Source organism: Leuresthes tenuis, unplaced genomic scaffold, assembly GCF_036924035.1.
Source record: "Leuresthes tenuis unplaced genomic scaffold, fLeuTen1.0.hap1 SCAF_5, whole genome shotgun sequence".
In the NCBI taxonomy this organism is placed as follows: domain Eukaryota; kingdom Metazoa; phylum Chordata; class Actinopteri; order Atheriniformes; family Atherinopsidae; genus Leuresthes; species Leuresthes tenuis.
Window position 1 is genome coordinate 14,822,657 of NW_027325359.1, and position 19,326 is coordinate 14,841,982.

At 39.1% G+C, this 19,326-nt stretch overlaps 2 protein-coding genes across 3 annotated transcripts in view; both read left to right on the forward strand.

Annotated features, from left to right (window-relative positions):
• Window positions 1-3,901, forward strand: part of appl2 (adaptor protein, phosphotyrosine interaction, PH domain and leucine zipper containing 2) — a 207,841-nt gene extending 203,940 nt beyond the window's left edge. The window contains exon 22 of the transcript XR_011915819.1: window positions 3,890-3,901. The gene's annotated coding sequence lies outside the window, so the exon portion shown is untranslated. The remainder of the gene's footprint in view (window positions 1-3,889) is intronic.
• Window positions 3,902-8,533: 4,632 nt separating this feature from the next.
• shisal1b (shisa like 1b) overlaps window positions 8,534-19,326 on the forward strand; it is a 36,003-nt gene continuing 25,210 nt past the window's right edge. Inside the window, exons 1-2 of one of the 2 annotated variants that reach the window (XM_072386223.1) lie at window positions 8,534-8,731; window positions 8,814-8,952. The gene's annotated coding sequence lies outside the window, so the exon portion shown is untranslated. Of the gene's footprint in view, window positions 8,953-19,326 lie in introns of both variants that reach the window. The other variant, XM_072386224.1, reaches the window with a different exon arrangement.

The window sequence follows — 19,326 nt, forward strand, 5'->3', positions numbered from 1 at the left end:
GTTTTTTTTCTTTTTGCATTTAAGAGTCGGCACTTCAGATGTATTTGCTGGTGTAGCCAGCTCTGGAGAAATTGGCATTTTAGAAATACACCTTTCCTAGATGACAGAGCAATTATTTAGTCCATGTAGTTAGAATCTTTTAATATTCCTTGCCAGTCTCTCAAATGTCTTCATTTTGAATCTTCATGGTCCTGAAGGCATCATTACCCTCTTTAGATGTTTGTGGGATGAACACACACGTTTAACAAGTGTCCGAGTTTTAAATAAGATACAAGTAAATTGTCACTCCTTAAGATGTTTCAGATATTGGCACCTATTCTTGAGGCTCTGGTTCGTACTTTATAGAGTTAAAGATGTTATGAATAGTGTAAAGGTGTTTACTTTTGTGCAGTTAAGATAACAAAATTGCATGTATTTGGTTTTAGTGTATCAGTACATATATATATATATATATATATATATTTTTTTTTTATATAACATTTTTCTAATCTGTAACAGCACAAAAGTTATGCAGGTTATGACTCATGTATCTCTTGCTTTAAAAAAATGCCAGGCTTCTGCTTTAGATATTAAGTCAGATAGCTGGACAAAGGCTTAAAAAAAAGAGCATAACTCGACAGCCTTGACATTCCCGTGCACCTCCACAACAGGTGATGTCACAGTGTAAGCAAGCTTTGTGACAATGTTGTTGTCAGAGAGGAAGCTAGATATTCAGTCTCTACAGTAACTCACCATCGAATTATTATCGAACAACTGGTTTGAAACCCCTGTGGTTAGGTGTGTCTCTAAAAGCCTCGCATGTAAAACAATATAGAGAGTCAGTTCTGACTGGCTTTTTGTTTGGTTCTTGTGAAAGGCCTCAGGACTTTCTTCAAAGCCTCGGTGGATTTTAAGATGTTTTATTTAGACCACGTTAAGAATGGTAGATAGAGGCTGCCTTGTTACAGTGTTTGTGCAGATATCAATACTACATGTTATTGGATGTTTCCACACTATCGACTGAAGAGTAGTAAGCAACATACAGGTCAGGAGAAAGTAGCATGAAACAGCAACTCTTATTAGAAAGCACACTCAGTCCTTGCTGGGCGCCCAAGCTGATTTTCGAAACTGACTTGATATCTGGCCAGGTGATTTCTGCATGAAGTCATGAGGGACTCTTGTGTACATTTACATTCTCACATGCAGCGCCTCCGGAGCATGTCTTGAAAATTTCAGGGCTGCAGATCATATGTCGAAATGGCTATAATGAATTATTCTGATGTGTGTCCTGTTTGTACAAATCTATCTGAAAAAAAACGGTACTGTGGCTCAGAGAAAGCAAGAAGACACACAAGGGAAAATAGTTAAAAATTGGCAAAGTCCAGTCGGATTTCTGGGGTAGCTTTGGTTGAGAAGTCAGTTTTTGTCTCATATATTCACACACCAGACAGCCTATCAATACAGAAAGCATTTCCATTATTCTAAAACTCAGTTTGTTACATAGTATTCACGTATTATGAGACAACAGGACATAAATGACTATCTTCAGACCCTCATTGCTGCCAGTTACTCTTGAATCTGCGTCAAATGCCTTTTGAGGTCAAAAACTTGATAAAGGAGGTAATTTCATCACTAGTTAAATCCGTCTCTCCTCTCCGAGAGCATACTGGTTGACAAGTGAGAGAGCTATGAATCATGGTCTGAGGCACACGCAGCCAGACTCCCAGGTGCGTTGGATTTCATTCCGTCAGACATAACAAAAAGCCTCCATCCACAAAGATTTGCAGTTTAATGTTGCTGTTAAACATGTTTGTGTAACAGGCAGAATGAGCTGTGTGTATCATCCTGGATGGTCCCTCCCATGCCTCTTCTCTGGTTTTCATTTGTACCACCACATGGCAGAGCAGGCATGGCATAGAAGCTCAAGCTATAAAATCAGAAAGTTCTTGAATTACTACATGCTGTAAAAGGGGACTCAAACTGTTTTTTTTCTTTTCCCAGCATTTTACAAGGATTCTTTTTCTTATATTAGACAATTAAAACCTGTCATAAGATCCTTAAAAACCTGCTAACTTACATCCTCACTGTTCATCAGTCAAGCTTCAGTCACCTCTATTTTTGCAGCCCGCTCTTCTGAATCACTGTGATATTTTATTATCACTGCTGCAAGAAAGACAGGAAACCTTTACAACTTTTGGGTCTGGCTCAGAGTGGAATTGATCTTAGCCTCGACAAAACCCTTCACTGTTTTTCTCACTAATTATCCAGTGTCAATCACTGCAAAAGCTTGCTGTTGAGGTGAAAAAACTATTCAACTTTGAACCAAAAACAACTTTATCTCAGGGGGATGAATGTTGTAATCATGCATTATCTTTATTCACAAACGCAGGAGTAATTCCAGTGCCTTATGACAGCAATAACAACGGCTCAACCATTACGGTGACAGTTGAGGAAGCTTTGTTATTTTTAGTTTAGCCCACAGTGGATTTTCACATCAGGATCACTGCATATAGTCACGCAAATTCCTTTTGAAAGCTTTTCACTAAAATCTCATATAAAATTTATTTGGACCTGGGGTGGACTAGTTTGATTGACAATTCTTCCCACCGGGGCTTCGCGATGACAGATGATGACAGGTGACGGTGCTCTGTGGCTTTACACCCAGGCAGGGATGGAACAAAATAAAGCAAATATACCATAGACCGATACTGAATATTTCATAGAGCTGTCCTGTGTCATCTGACATTTCTTTTGGCCTCTTTATATTTTGAACGTGTTGGAAAAAGCAAACTTAAGATATTTATTGTACATTTATTTTCTTTCAAAAATAATTTAGCTACTATATTTAAAAGATGAGCGCAGTTGGCTGGTAACAGATACATTATGACTTGGCCTTATAATTCACAGTTCTACAGTAACTTTGCATTATGGTTCATTCAGTTTAGTTTTATTTTTTATAGCGCCAAATCACAACAAGCGTAATCTCAAGACAATTCAAAGATACTGTCCAGTTCAAGCCGATTAGAGTCCAATTCATTGTAAAACAATCATAATCCAATCAAATCAAATTCATTAAATTTTAAATGAGTCCAATTCATACAGAGCCTCTTAAAACAAAGAGGTTGCCCAGCTAAGGAAACCAGCAGATTGCACCGAGAGTTCTCTTTGTTCCAAAAGCCCATCCTGAGCATGCATGAGGTGACTATGGAAAGGAAAACTCCCTTTTAACAGGAACAAACCTCTGGCAGAACCAGACTCAGGGATGGCGACCATCTGTCTCGACCAGCTGTTGCTTAAGAGGACAGGAAAGAGGGGACAACAAACACCATAACATTATTCAAAGGATATCTGCTGAGAGCAGAATGAGGAGAGGTGCATGATGGGAGGTCCCCCAGCAGTCTTGACCTATAGCAGCATAACTATGGGATATTTCAGGGTCACCTGAGCCATCCCTAACTATAAGCTTTATCAAAAAGGAAAGTTTTAAGCCAAATCGTAAAGGTACAGAGGGTGTCTGCTTCCTGGACTTGGACTGGCAGCTGGTTCCACAACAGAGGGACCTGATAACTGAAGGCTCTGCCTCCCATTCTGCTTTTAGAAACTCTGGGAACCACAAGTAAACCTGCAGTTTGAGAGCGAAGTGCTCTGTTGGGAAAATATCTAACTATGAGATAAGATATGATGGAGCTCGTTCATTAAGAGATTTATATGTGAGGAGGGGAATTTTATATTCTATTCTAAGTTTAACATAGAACCAATGAAGAGAAGCTAAAGACAGAAGAGATTTATATCTTCCTTTTTTAGATGCTCCTGTTAAGGGTCGCCACAGTGAGTCACTTAGGGATACAATTATTTTATCAATACATTCATTGCTGTAATAACAGGCCTTTTTTTCCTACTAAATTTGAAGGGAAAAAAAATCCAATGACAAAAACCCACAGGTACCTATTTCTAAGAATAGAAAATGTTTAATTGTCTGCACCTGTATAGTGCCTTTTAACCTAAACTAGATTCCTAGTTTCTCATTCAGTCAATCATGCAAACATGACAGTGAAACGATGGGAGAACAAAAGTAATGAAACATAGCTGACCTGAGTCTTGGTTACGTGACGACAGTTGTGGGACTTTAAAGTTTAGACAGAGTGACTTGGAGAGAGCAGAGTTATTTCAGTGCGATGCTGTGACCAATTTGTCACTTCACATGTGGCAGGAGATGACATGGACTAGACATATGGTTGACTCGCAGAAAATAAGACAGTCGAGGTGTGACGTGAAACCTGTCAAAGAGCGGCTCCACTTCATCTGCAGTGTGAAATCTAAAAAAATGTCAAACAACAATTTCGTTTGAAGTTATAATCTGCAACAGTGACAGTCCTGTGTGTAAATATGATCTCTCCTTGTGATTTTCACCATATGATAATAAACATTAAAGGGGAATAATGAAATGTGCAGAGTATCAGAATGTTAATTTGGTTGGTTTGTGAGCCACCATTCATCGGGTCCATTAGCTGCTTATTTCAAGCAGTGCTCTCCTCTCCTAACTCCAGGTTATCATTTTCAAAATCTCCAATGAGAAATTCTACTGCAGGAGTTCTCAACCTTCTCACTGAGAGGTTTTAACTAAGATTTAGGTCATGCAATGCAGTGGGCTCTTTCCTGAATGGTCTAACAGATCTACAAAGAACATGTTTCCTACATTTATGGGGATGTTCTTTCCTGTCTGCACCAAAACAATTTTTCTCCATGACTCCAGCTTCAGCCCAAAATGTTGGTATAAAGAAATACAAATACATGTGGGTGTGTTTGGCCAGAATGTTCAGTGAAGTGAAACAACTCTCGTTGCCGATACAGCAATTTGGAGACCAGTCTGGCCAAGTCATACTAAGGTTTGTTTGTTTTTGGAGGATTTTCCTAACATTTTTCAGACGGCGGAGCAGTTTATGATTGAATCTTGTCATTTCTGATGTAAAGTGACACGCCATTGCTTTCAAGATGGGGTTTACATCTTTGAGGCAATTAGGAGGACACGCTTCACTAAATGAGAGCATGGACAGTTACCTGTCAGAGGATTGTCTAACAGAGAGCTGATATTTTGTGTTTTCTCTTTTATTTCTTTCAAATTACACCCATTGAATTAACATCCTTATACATTTCATTCTACTTCTTCATCAACCTTTTGAGTTCAAGCAAAGCAAAAGAAAAAAAACTTCATCCAAATGTCTAAAAGTAGCATAAGATGATGGATTTAGTCATTAGAGAGCAGCTGGATGCACTTTTCTATTAGCCAGCATCCATCCAAAGACCAGAGGACATGCAATAACTTGTAGGGATTTGCACAATTCCCTGTGCCTTCTCCGACCTCCAGCAAGCGTGCTTAGCTGGGCCCTTGAGAAAAATTTGACAACAGCATTCACTTACTTAATCACCATGGGACTACACACCATAAGCTGCAAGACACTAAGTCATGGTTTGGCTTTATTTTGCATAAGAACTTAAAGCCTTGCTGAAAACCACCATCTCAAATTTTCACATGTGAGAAAGCAACCCAGCTCTTTTGGCCATGGCTTTGCAGAGGGGAGAAATATCCCAGAGAGCTAAAAGAAAAAGTAAATTTACTCACATTTGAACCATACACTAAAGGGAAGTCTCTCTTTTTTTTTAGATTAAAAGCTTCATCTGTGTGATATACCCTATGGGCTTGGTGGTGGGCCGTGTAAACTGATCCTCCACGCTTATGGAGCCTCAAAAAAAGATTCAAGGAAATCTCCTTGAGCTTGGTTGAACGGAAGAAAATCCCACGTGACAGAATAACTTTTAGCATTGAAATGTCTCAGTGGTGGGAGGGGAATTTGTAAGGAAAGGGAAACGCAGTAGATCATTTTGATTTAATCTCTATGAAGCTACAGATGCGATCGAGGTGATGACCGCATTCATGCTCAACTGTATTATTACTTAGCCCAGCTGCTAGGAAGACAGTTCAAACAAGGAGCTTGTCTTAGCTATGACCCTGCACCTGAGCATGGTCACTGCAGGTACTCTCCAGACCATAGGAAGGACACACATCTGCGGATGAAACTTCAACTACTGCAATAAATGACACATCTACCCTCTCAGTGTGAGAGATATCAGTACAGCTACTGTCTGATGTGCTGTCATCACCGGCATTTTCTTGAGATTTGCGAACAGTCGACACAATCGATGCTTTGCATACATTTATCATGACCTCATTTCCTGCTTATATTTCACACCCTCTCATCAATAACATGTTAGTATTTAGAGTTTAAAAGAATTGTGTAGTATTCACTCGCTAGCACTGTGGGTGAGGGCTCCACGTGAAAAAAAACAATTCTACAATTTCAGGAATTTTATCACAACTGTGACAAATGTAATAATGTTTTATGATTTTGTGATGCTTTCATATTTCTGGTTTTCAGTTCACTGGCAGTAAATGCATTAGGATGTAAAATCTGATTTAGAGTCATCATATCATTCATTAAGTCAATTTCGATGCAATTAATGTTGTGAGAACAGCATTTGACCTGTCGATGAATGCGCTGGATTGGAAATTTCCATCTTCTGTATGAATCACACTTACCAAGTCATCATGCAGAGACACAAATACAAACAGAGAGGATACATATACATAATTCCTGTGCATACTTCCTCCTGGTTGAGTTACCACACAGCGTGCTTCGGGCATCCCTGTCAGCTCATCTTCTCTTTGACATAAACTTGCCCTTCTCAGAGCTTCCTCCTCTTCCTGCTGCATGTTGCCATGTGTGCGAGAGCAACACTTGCTAGTTGAAACGGCACAGCACCCACAGTGCTCCATGGGAGCATCTTTTGCTCGCCTGGTCAGCAGCATCAAGATGATTTGGCCATATGTTCATAACCTTCCTTTCCTCACCTCAGAGAATTTCTATCTCACTTAGCCGAGGTGTGACAGAGGGTTTCTGTCACCTTGGCTGTTGTGTGTGTGTGTGTCCGTCTGTGAGACATATGACATTTTCTTACACTTTATCAACATTATTGAAAAAGCTGTCAGGATGGCCCCTTTGTCACCTTTCACTAATGGTTGTGACCTCATTGATCCATTGCACCATGTGCATACCAACCCATCATCCACTGCACTCAAGAGACACACTTGGACTATCTGGCTGCCATGTCACATCAGGAACCAACAGAGCATAGAAGAAAGGCAGAGTATCTCCGTTACAGGATGTTCCACATATACAGGCAGGGCTGACAATTGCAAGACCAAGTCACCAGTGACAGCACTGGTTTGTCTTTACTTTATAGTTTATTATTTGGTGACATAGCCTCAGTTTTTCACCTGACATTTTAGTTCTGTTCCATAATATTCTGATTACTTTATCAACCATTATGAATTCTTCTGCAGATAATTTTATCAAAATAAAAAAAGAATTAAAAAAATGTTTTTCTCACATTGGACCTTTTTCAGCATTGAAGCAGGGATTCAAACAGCTTTTATAATAGTTTTCATTGTTTGAGTTTTTTTGTGACCTCTGATAAAGGATTCTGATTGCTCAGTTTATTCAACCAACCACTAAAAGATATTTCAGTTAGCATTTTTGACAAAGAAAAATATTAACTCTGAGGAGTGATTTTTCTGTCAGTTTTAATTCTACACCGTAGATGCGTCCCGTGAGTAAGCTTTATAAAAGGTTATAATGAAAAGCTTTTAATTTAAAATATTTCCAATTAAACAGAAACAACTGAGAGAAACTAATCAGCCATTCTAATGTACTCCTCAGTTCTACAGAGAATTGCACATCGGTGGTTTGGTCTTAAATTCAACAGCTGTGCCATATGGATCATTCTAACAACTCACATCATGCTTGTTTTCAAAAGCAGCTGTTTATAGTGAATAAGTAAGCTGTGTGTATGAGACCACTCTTCAAATATTAGGTGATAATATATTGTTGCTTGGTTGAGAGCTAAAAATGTTGTACCTCGAACCAAGATTAGTGGATTAGTGAGTTATGTTGGGCCCAAAGTCATTGTTTTCAGTTTCTCCCTCTGTTAACCTGCTTAAATCACCATGGTAACGTTGGCTGAGCTCATAACCTTTTCCGGAGCAGTTTATGTTCAGAGTTATAGAGTAGATCATCTAAAAAGATAAAGTGACAGGAGTTTTATTTAACAAGGACTTCACCTGCACATTTGTGTTCTATGTACAATAAACACAACTTTGATCAATATGACTGCTGCTGCTTGTGTGTGTATTTGTACAGTGTTTGTAAAAATGAAATAGCTGCATTGCTCTGTACAGACTGTGTGAGGGCAGAGGAGATGACATTTATAATAGCTGGGATGCTAATAATAATGAATACTAACCAAGACTGTGTGTGCAACAGGGATGATGAATAACAAAAGCACCAAACACAGGTCGAGTTCACCCATGAGAGGAGTTGAGTGGAGAACTAACAGGAAGTCTTTTCCCTCAGGAGGGAACCAAGACTTGTTACTGTAAAAACAGCTGACCCTGTGGCTTCTGTCGGGAAGGAATGCATGCACAGGAGACAGACAGAGAGATAAACAGGAGCTCATACTGTACAGAGGATCACCCTTCAGTGCTTGCATTCAAGCTTTCTCCCCCTCCCTCTCTCACTCCCTCTTTCACTCGCCCACTTAGTATCATTTCATCTCTCAGTCCCTCTCTCTCTCGCACACACACTTGCAGTCGCTGTGCTCTGACGGATGGGGATACACTGCCAAGGAGGACTAAGGGGTGAGAAGAGTGTGTTTCTTCTCTTCTCTGGTGTGTTTTCTTTCTCTTCCGCCTGGCTTTCCTCATGAGCTGTTAATTTCAGCCCCGGCCCTGAGGATGAGAAGGATCTGTTTATGAGGAAGACACAACAAAGGAAGAGGGAACAAGGATCAACAGGGTGGTAAATTCTGCGAGCGGGAGAGAACCAGAAGATCTTTTCTTTTTCTCCAGGATCGAACAAGGTTAGTGAGGAAAGCTGCTTATCATTAAAACAAACAGTGCTGTTATTCTCACAAATCCGTTCTTTACTTTCATTTCTGAAAAGTCTTCTCTATTCAAAACAATTTATATTCATAAGCTTCTATTGTTCTTCCAAGGTTTCAATTATTTTTTCTCACAGACTAAATTAAGAACATTTTCTCTCCCAAACTCTTTTGTAACATTTTCGTTATATTTCTCTGGTCTCCAGATTTGTTACTGAAGTTTCACTTCAGGCCAGCACGACTGTTTTATTTCCCAAAGGTGTGCAAAATGATTCCGAGGCAGAATTTCTCCCTTGGCAATATAGTAGAGACTGATCTGCAGGAAAAGGCGAGGACAGCACGGCTCTCTTTGCCGCTCATCAGCGGTCACTTTGCACAGGAGGCAATTAAGTGGGATTGGCAGCTGACGCTGCCGGTAACTTAGAAACAGGAGTGTGGGAGACACACGGTGGCGTATGATAGGATTCAGGGGGAGAGAGGAGCAGAGGAGGAAGGAAATTCCCTTTGTTCATTCACACAAAAGCCTGTTCCTCTGTGAAAACCCTGCTCTCGCCTGTGTGTCTGTGTGAAAACTGGCCCAGGGGCAGCAGTTGTGAGCTTTTATGATTTTGCACGGGGGCGAGTATTGTTTAAGAGTGTGCACTCTTAAGGGTGACTGCATAGAAATTGTGTCTATGTGCTGTGTGTATGGCTGTAGGTGAGTTCATATGGATATGCATGATCTTTTAGAGAACATTCACCTTTAAATACTGCAAGTCAGAGAAATTATTCAATAATATATAACCTTATCACACAAAGAGTTGGAAAAAACAAAGCAACGTGGTTCCCTTGCAGATACTGAGATCAATGTAACCCAGAAAGAAGAAGCAGTTTTGCAATTGACGTTTTCAAAAAAGACCTCTGAGCACTCTCCCGTTGTACAAGCTTCAAGTATTTGACTGAATAAATCTCCTTGAAACTCACAAAGACCCACTTTGCTCACTTTTTATCACACAGCCTTCCTGCAGCCATTTTTTTTAGCACAAATAAGATAAGAGGAGATGCGAAGGTTAGCCTCTGGCTGCTGACAGCATAGGCCTACGATAAAGACTTAAGTGTGTTGGTGAGCTGTGAAGTTCTTTAAATATTATCTGCTGGGTAGAGGATCAGTTTGATTCAAAACAAGAGGAGGACAGGGAAGCAAAGTATTGGGTTCTCCGTGTAAATAGGTGGGGGCATTGCTAGGCTGTGATTCTGGACTGTGTGTTTTGACACAAAAGGAGAGATACTGCACAAACCTCCAGTCTATTTATTTTAGTGAAAGGAAAGTGTTGGTCTACTTTCAGTACTATGTGTTCGTACAGAAACCCCTCAAGTGAAACAGTTTGAAACAGCAGCAGGTTGGTGCGGTGTTTATGCTCATTTTATGTTTAGTCTGGGCTTGGTGTCTTCACATAGTCACGGTCCCTGCAATCTGAGTGACTGAACATGAAGTGGGTTCAGGACAAGCAGGTTCGGCGATCAGTTATTAGCTGAGGACCATTTCCTGTGTCACCTTGTCTCGTAAACACACATCACTTTTCTGTGCCTCACAGTGATGTGAGTTTCTCGGCCAGGAGGAGTCTATAAACTGAGAGCCATAATGTGCCCTTGGTGATACACACATTTATTTACATATAGATTATAAACATTCACATTTCTCCGGACATACGCACCAATAAAAATATGCACGCACAAAGATGGAACAACACATACACAGAGAGGTGGCGGAGCAGAGAGAGACGTCGTGACCGGTTGCTTGGCAGAAGCCCTCAAGGTGAAAATTTAAAGTGAGAAGCATTTCAAATTCAGAACAGATGATCTAGCCAGGGCTGAAACTGCAGAATAGCTGGCGGCATCAGATGCAAAAAATTCTTTTGGCAGAATGAGTTTTTGTTGCCTGGATCTCAAACACACAAGTCAGTAGTGCAGAGTTGAAATTAATACAACTGTTGTTATTATAAACTTGCTGATGGTGACTTGTATCATGAACCAGATTTCCCAAAATAAAGCTTTCAGCTTTCTTGAGAGGAGCTCTTTTTCTTTGTACAGCTATCATCAGAGCAGACCTAAACCATTCGTACAAGTAGACATAACAGGGACCAGAGTAAGTTACGTGTGAGACACACGTCTACTGTAGATTGAACATTCTCACAGGGACTGGGAATATTACAACCAGAACTCTACGTAGCTTATTAAATAATAAACATTACCAAAATGTGCACTGTATGAAACATCCCATGTATGCAGCATTTAACAACCAACCAATGTACAACCAAAGTATTAACAAGTGTATTAACTTCCACTTACTGTTTAATCCAAAACAGATGCTTATGCAAGCAAAATATTCTGAATTAGCACTGAAAATTAAGAGCTGCCTATGTGTATGATTAAAGCAAACAAATTTCACTTAGGGATTAATAGATATTATTGTGTTATGGAACATTTTTGAAATACAGATGTAGGCATATAACAATTTTGTAGCCCAGAGAATGTGATGATAATAAAAGTATACATGAACATTCAACTATGACCAAGCAAACTAACAATGGCTTGGTTTCAGTCAGAACCAAATTCAATTTAGCCTTCCTCTCTTTCCCTTTAGATGCTTGCTTTGCTTTTAGCATTTTTTTATTTCATTTTTTTTGTTTGGACCTCTGGTTCATTTGCAGAATTCTTTTCTTATCAAAGTGCTGCTGCAAACCCCACATGTGTCTGTTTTACTTTTGAAGGCATCTGAATTAGGCCACATGAACAACATACAGTTGTACACAAAAAAATGAAAGTTAAACTTTCATATGATTGAAGCTGCAAGTAGTGATGATTTTTTTATTTCTAGAATGTGCCCGATATGACATTAAAAACATTGTTTGTTGTGTCTAATGAATAGTCTGAATGCTTAACATAATGTTAATGATAATAATAATAATACTAAACAAAACTTAATGTTTTAGAAGCCAAATGACAGCAGTTGACTTGAAAGTTACTGTTTCCTTGTATGATCTGCTGAGGAATATTGATTTCACTGATAATGTAACAAAGCTGTTAATTATATTACCGGCAGATGAGCACAAGGACTTTCTTTCATTGGGGCTCTTAATTACATTCTGACTGAAGACCTTGTCGCATTTCAGATCAAACCAACTTTAGACCGCCTCCTTCGGGTGGATTTGATAAGCCCTTAGGATAATCAGTTTTGTGTTTTTATAGACATGTATGTTCTCTGTATCACTCTGTTTTCTTAATATTTCAAGTCAGACACAATTAAAAAGGCAGGTAAAAGTCCAAGAACGTGCAGCTCAGATCTACTTCTGTTTGCACAGAAGAACAAAGGCTTTCATCTGATGTTCCTAGAGCCCTGGATCTTGTCATCCACCACCCACCCTTCTAAAAAAATCACATTGAATGGTTTCCAACAGAGAGTTTAACTGATTAATAACGTCAACAGCAGCAGTGGCAGTCAAATAATTACATTCTTCAGCCCAAAAATAAACAGCAGCGTGCAGTCGCTCAGTGAGCACAGAAGTGTCTTGTTTTCCAATCTGCTGTGCCGAAAACTCTGCATTCATTTGGTTTATCTGTTCTGTCATCATGACATCTTTCTCCGGAGGGTTCACACCGGGTTCCCTTGCCTTCGGCCTGCCTTTGTGTGTGTGAAAGTGTGTGAGTGCACAGTGTTTTATATGTGTGCTAAGTTACTTAATTTCCGCATGCTTATTTGTGCATTTGTTAAAAAAAAGACAGAACGCAAGTTGTGCTGCACATGTGTGCTTCTTTTATAGATGTGTCTGTGACAATTTAAGGGTGCGCATGTGTATTTGGATGTCTATAGTTTTATGTATTTACATATGAGAGAGGAAGGCAGAAAGACTGACAAGAGAAGGTTCTTTAATGAAGCTCTCATTGCTTCCGCTTATATCAGATTCCAGTAAAAGGATTATAATCCAGTTGAAGCCTTTAGAGCAACACATCATCTCTAGTCATCAGCTATAATGATTCCCTTTCCCTTGTTGTATGACAGCATTAGAAGCTAGAAGAAAGCCAGCAGTCCCATTATACTGTCAGTGCCGATATCAGTTACGTACTCCATATTGTACGGCTTACATCGCCCCTTTCACTGTCCTGTATTACTTCTCAACAAACATTGTCAAATACAAAAAGTCCAAAACAAAAATATGGCTGCACTTTTTCCTCTCTGATAAAACGGCCCATGAAATGCTTTTCATTATATGGATACATCAGGGTGTGTTCCATTCACTGTTCTCATTTATATGCCGGTGCATTGCTTTGAACTGTCTTCCCTTGTGCTGTTTATTGTTTTCTTTTTTCTATTGCGGAGGAGGGGATGTTCATTATCGGAGAGGCATTTCCTCCGTTTGAACAGCTACTGAAACAGAGGCCGAAAGAATAATCAAATGACAGACAAGCTGCTTCAGCTCAGACGGAGGTTTGCCCAGTGGCCCTTTTGAATGTAAATGCAGTGTTTGCTCTCTGTATTTGTGTGTCTGTATCTCCGGTCAACACAAAAGCGTAGAAAAGTGACCTTTGCTCCTTTGAGCATTAAGCCAGCTGAAGCAGTTGAGTCAAGTCAAAGATGCGTCACAGGAGGACAAATAAATGTTTGGGAAGATCGGGGTTTGGGAAAACTTGCTTTAGGAGAAAATCTTACGCAAATTAATATCTGTGCTTGCTCATTCCCATATACAAACAAAACACTCAAGCCTTTCTGTTAGAGATAAAACTAAGGAGGAAAAGTCTTTTCCCACAAGGGGTTTTTCAAAAAGAAATAAGCTTGACCTAGTCATGTGATTGACATGCTGACACGAATCACCTTATGTTTATCAATTTTCCCCATTTTGCTAAGCAGGGTCTGATCTGTGCTTAAGTCGTGCCTCCTGGATGTTGCATCGATTTAATGCTTAACTTCAGGATGACTTGTTCCACTTCATCCCACAATAGGTCAACAGAATAGCTTTTCTTTAACATCTAAGTCAAAATTTTAATCCTTCTTGGCTATGATTATTTTATCACTATATGATCTATAATAGACCTGAGGGGCAGAAGAATTAACTACTGCAGTTTAATGTTGTTTTGTCCAAGAAATCCAGCCAAGTGCGCTCAGATTTAAATATCTAGATTCTGAGGTTGTAAACAAAGCCTTGCATATTTACTTCCTCAAGATGTATTGGGATTTAACACACCAGATGCAGCCACTTTCAACTTGCAGTATAAACTGCAAGATAAGAGAGGCTCTGTTTTTACAGACTCTGGGTATGCAGTCATATAACAGCACATTTTCTCTCACAACTAATGGGAATCTGCTTTAAAACTCCTTTGTCTTAAGCTTGTCAAACTGCTTTTGATAAGCACCAGAGAGAGGGATACTACTACAATGTGGTTTAAACAGAAAGAAATAAAAAAAAACCAGATAAATATGAAGAAATAAAACATGTGACACTGAGATGTGAAAAGATTCTGTTAAATACAATATAAAACAAGCAGATATTTGCCTTCATACATGTTTTGATTTTATCTGTGCATAAAGCTTGCAGTTGTTAGCTTAGATTTTAATTTGCATTTGCCTCGGTGTAAAATCACAACTGCAATCATTCAAAATCATTCTATATGTATAGATATATATGTTTGACTGACTGAGAGGGGTAAGAGTGTTGGAGTAGCTGTGAGTGGCTGACAGCTGTGATGCGCTGGGAGTGAGCACAGGGTTAAACTTTAATGTCAGACACTGGCTGTTGATTACAGACCCAGAGGATCAGAAGAGCCTCTGCCACTTTTCCTCAGCTTTGCAACTTACAGAAAAAGCTTTTATCACCAGATATATGGAACATGTCAAGGTAAAAAGTGTAAATGCATAAAGTGGCATGCAAAAGTTTGGTCAAAATTTCTGCAACTGAGCCAGCACAGAAAGCAAAAGAGGACTTGATTTTAAAAAGTCCTATAGTCGGTTATAGTCATATAGACGGTTCTTTATATTTTGAAATTACTTGAGAGCCTTTCCCTCGTAGCTTTTGAGGTTTTTCTGGGGTTTTTTCAGGCGTGTTATCCAGTTGTAGAGGCAGTGTGATGTTAGCTTCTAGAATTTTGTGGTTTAAAGGAGACATATTATTCCTTTTTTTAAAAACTGATAGACTTACTGGCAGTCTTAATGAAATGTCTGTGATATGTTTTGGTCAGAATAAAACAGACACAGCAGGAGCTCCTTTTTCATCCGTCTATTCTAGCAGATTATTTTAGGGCGTAAAGCGACTCATTCAGTTCCACTCTGCCCCTCTCTTTTTCAGGGTCAACATCTTTAAAGATCTCTAGTACTCAATAACCCTTGAAGCACCTTATTACGGTAGAAGCGCATACAGTAAATGGCTTGAGAGCTCAGACCATACAGCAAACTGACAGAAAACACTTGACTGGCAGTTTTGTTCTCAAATACTTACAATTTCCCTCTGTGCAGATTGACCCTGGACAGCTGGTAAATTTCTTTTCCCTCTTTTAGGCACAATCTCATCGTTAGCCGTGTTGAACTTGCTCAGACTGTTAAAACACACACTGTAGTGTATAACGGCTGCTGACCAGTTAATAAAACAATTATAAAACAACAATGACAAAACAACGGCGCTATCAGATTTCCTTGTTGGCATACAAAATGTTATCTGCTATTTTCTTTCCTTATGTTTAGTGAACTGTATAGGTAATGATGAATAAAAAGCACCAAAATATCAGGATTATATATAAAAATTGTTTTGTTTTGTCAGTCCACAGTTTTTTTTTTAATGCACATGGCTTGTTTGGACATTGTTTGGCAATTTTTTCCTCTAATTATTCTCCCAAAAATATTGTACATCATACTTACTGGTGCCGCTGCACTGCAGAACAGTGCACCACCACTTGAGTATTATTCTCAGTCAAATGGAGATCAATGGAAACAATCTAACCTGTTGTTCTTTAAAAAGCCTTTCTGACTTTAGCTTGATCTACATTGTTCCTCATACATTTCTTAATCTAATGATAAACTGAAGAAATAAATAAAAAAAAAATCTTTACTAGTGTATCTCTTTGCAGCATTTCTGGAGTATTGGTAAAGCTTTAAATTTGAATCATCTGACCTTTCTTAGTGATTACAGTTGTGGCCCAAAGAAGCTAGTTAAAGTTTAAGCTCAAATCGTTTGAGATGCCCAAACTTTTGCATGACACCTTTTCTTAAATCCATCTTCTGTTATTATACTCAAATTTGTGAACAGCTCTTCAGGGAAAAATGTTTGCTGTCTGGATGTAATCTGGATGTAAACAGCGAAAAGATAAAATGCTAAGTCAGTCTTATAGATGATGATGTTTACAAAGGTAATGCACAATGACACCAACATAGTAAAAAGACTGACTGGATTCTCTTTTTGAGTAGTCATGTGTGAATCTCTGGAGTTTGTTGTTGTCGCTTTTCAAACAATATGTTCCCTCTGTTTTCTCTATTCACTGGTTGTGGAGCTCATTGTTACAACAGAATAAAAGTGAGGCTGTCACTGGAACAAAGCAGAAAGGCATAACTTTGGATAAAAGCTGTGCGTCTGTAAGTGGGAGGTTGGACTTTTATCTCCTAAATCAACTACCAACTGAGCTTAACCAATGACACAAATAAAATTTTAAAAAAGCTGGCTGTCAGCTGTGTGTGTGTGTGTATGTGTGTGTTAACATTTGTCTATACTTTAACATCAGACATGCATATGCTCACCGTACTGACAGGGATAATATGCCTTATAAAGCCTCACTATAATCCATGAGTCATTATGAGTTCAGATAACCGTAATTTTTCATTCACCGTGTAATGTAATGGCTCACTATAATCCCTCTCTCCTACAATGACTGATCATTTAAATAGGTGCAATGATCTCTTCCACATATTATCAGTGAAAAACAGCAGGTAACTCTGCTGTTTTTATTTTTGATATTCAAAAAATGTTTCCGTGATCTCAAATCAGCTCAGAACCGTTCCGTGCAGACGCTTTTAGCAGAGCCAGAGCTTAGAGTTGAACTCAGTGGTATTCAGGGAGCATTTCAGGACATAATAGGAAGTTATTATTCAGAGAGGACATGCCAAACTAAGGTGGGTTCACTCGCTGTGGGTCAAAACCAGTACAGCCTCATTATTGAGGTGCGATCCCACTGCAATGGCCAGTCAAGCAACACTTTCAGTAATAATTGCTGGAACAGCCCACAAACTGTTCCTCGTATTTACTGGCTGTATAAACTGGCTGCCAAAACACCATTAGCATTTGGATGAAGAGCAACGTGGAGTATTATCCGTTCTCATCTGAGGTATTTTTGGCTGCATTGTTGTCTATGACTGGTGAACTTGGTGACCTCTGAGACCTCGAGGTCTTCGAGAGTTCTCCACATCTAAAGTGCATCTATCATGTCTATTTCTGGGCTAAGTCACATGGGGTTTGGTCTGGAATGTGAAGAGAGACTTTTGATTATGAGGATTGTCTGTGCTGCACTTGTGGGTTCTACACAATTGTGAAAGTCACAGTGGATTGAGAGCGTTCTCTTGTATTTGTAAGTATTGTGGACTGACATGGGCAACATGACACATGTAGAGGAGCAAGGTATTTTTGTGAAATGCTGTTCCTAATGGATTGCAAGGCAGACTGTGCCAAAGGTTTGACATATCGATCACAGTCTAACCTTAAGGCAAAGATCAAAACGTCCTTGAAGTTTATTGCACTGTTGGCGTTAGTCCTTCATTTCCTGCCTCTGTTCAGTAATGATTGAAAGCTGGAATTGTTTAAAGAGATTTTCCTCCTGTGGCTTGCATTTATCTCAGGTCTTGCACATGTATAATGTGACAAAAGAGCAAGCGTTCATTATTTCTTTTGCAGTCTCTCTGCAAGAAGAAGAAAATTATAGAGCAAGAACAAAAAGTATGCTCATGTTCTATCTGTCTTAACCACTCTGCCTCAGGAATTAATTTAGTCCCTGAGGACCTCTTTGTATAAAATTCTATTTCAAATTTACAAGGACCATAGCAAGGATATTTGTGATGCAAAATGGATAACCATATGCCAGACCAAAAAAAACACCTCATGTTTCCTGGCTTGTTAAATTAAAAACTGCCGGACGTACTTTATTCACACACAAAGCATTAAAATTTTTCCAAGCCAGCTCTCAGTGAAGTCTTCCCTCTTTGCCCTGGTGGTCTTTTTAAATCAAAAATATTCAAGAAGGCTATAGAGAGACAACAAAGACGATCAAACCAGTTTTAGCAGTTTTGTCATGCATTACTCTCTCATGTCGTGATTTTCGCTCTCATTTTTGAAATTCCCTTGGGACTATTTGTCTGTGGGTAGAAACTATTTTAAAATCCAGGGTCAGCGGATGATGACAGGGAACATTTACAAGAGAAACCAAATGAGCCCAGAGCGGGGTGTTAAAACAAATCCAAACAAACAATGCAAGCTTGTGTATGGAATATACAGTCGTGTCTGTCTGCATCACAGACACCAAAAGTCCACAGGATACGTCTCCCAAGCCTCAGAGCTGAAACAAGTTCAGTTATTCTGCATGTGTCACAGCCCCACTACCATAGAAGACTGAGTGTTAAAGCCCCGATGCATAGACAGATGAGGCCTCTGCTGCTTGCAGGCAGTTTAGAACCTTGATGAAACAGAACGTGTTGGGAGCTGCTGTGCAGCAAAAACCCTGGAAGGCTCTCTGAGGCTTTGGAAGTGGCAGAAGAGCAGCAAATGCTCTATCTCTGTCAAATATGTCAGAGATGCTACTAAGGGACAACCGATATAATTCAAAAGTAGGGTTAGAGCTAATCTTTGTTGTATTTATATAATTGATTAATCTCGCTAAATTAAAAAAAAAATAAAAATCAGTTGATCAGTTGAATGAAAAGGGCTGGGACTATGTCTCTTTTTTAAGTCTGACCAGCAACCCCAAAGTCATTTAAAAACATACCATAAATTTAACAGGCGGGTTGACTCAACAACATTTGGATATCCTCTTGAGTCCAGCCCTCATACCAGGAGAGCCCCCAATGATTAGTGGATAAACTCACAATCCTGAGAGACAAGGTGTGACGCGATAAAAGAGCTCTGGAAAGATATTCAGTTTCCAGTATTGTCAAACAGAAAAGAGTAAAAAAAAACTAAAACGGAAAGTCTTGCATTCGTGCTCAATAGTTTATTAGTTGATTGTCAAACATAGCAATGATCACTTTATAGTCAACTAATAATTATACTAAAAGCTTAAATTAAAAAAAATTAAAAGACAGGAACAAAGCATTTTTAATAGATAATGTGTATTCAGTCTGTTCAGAAGGCA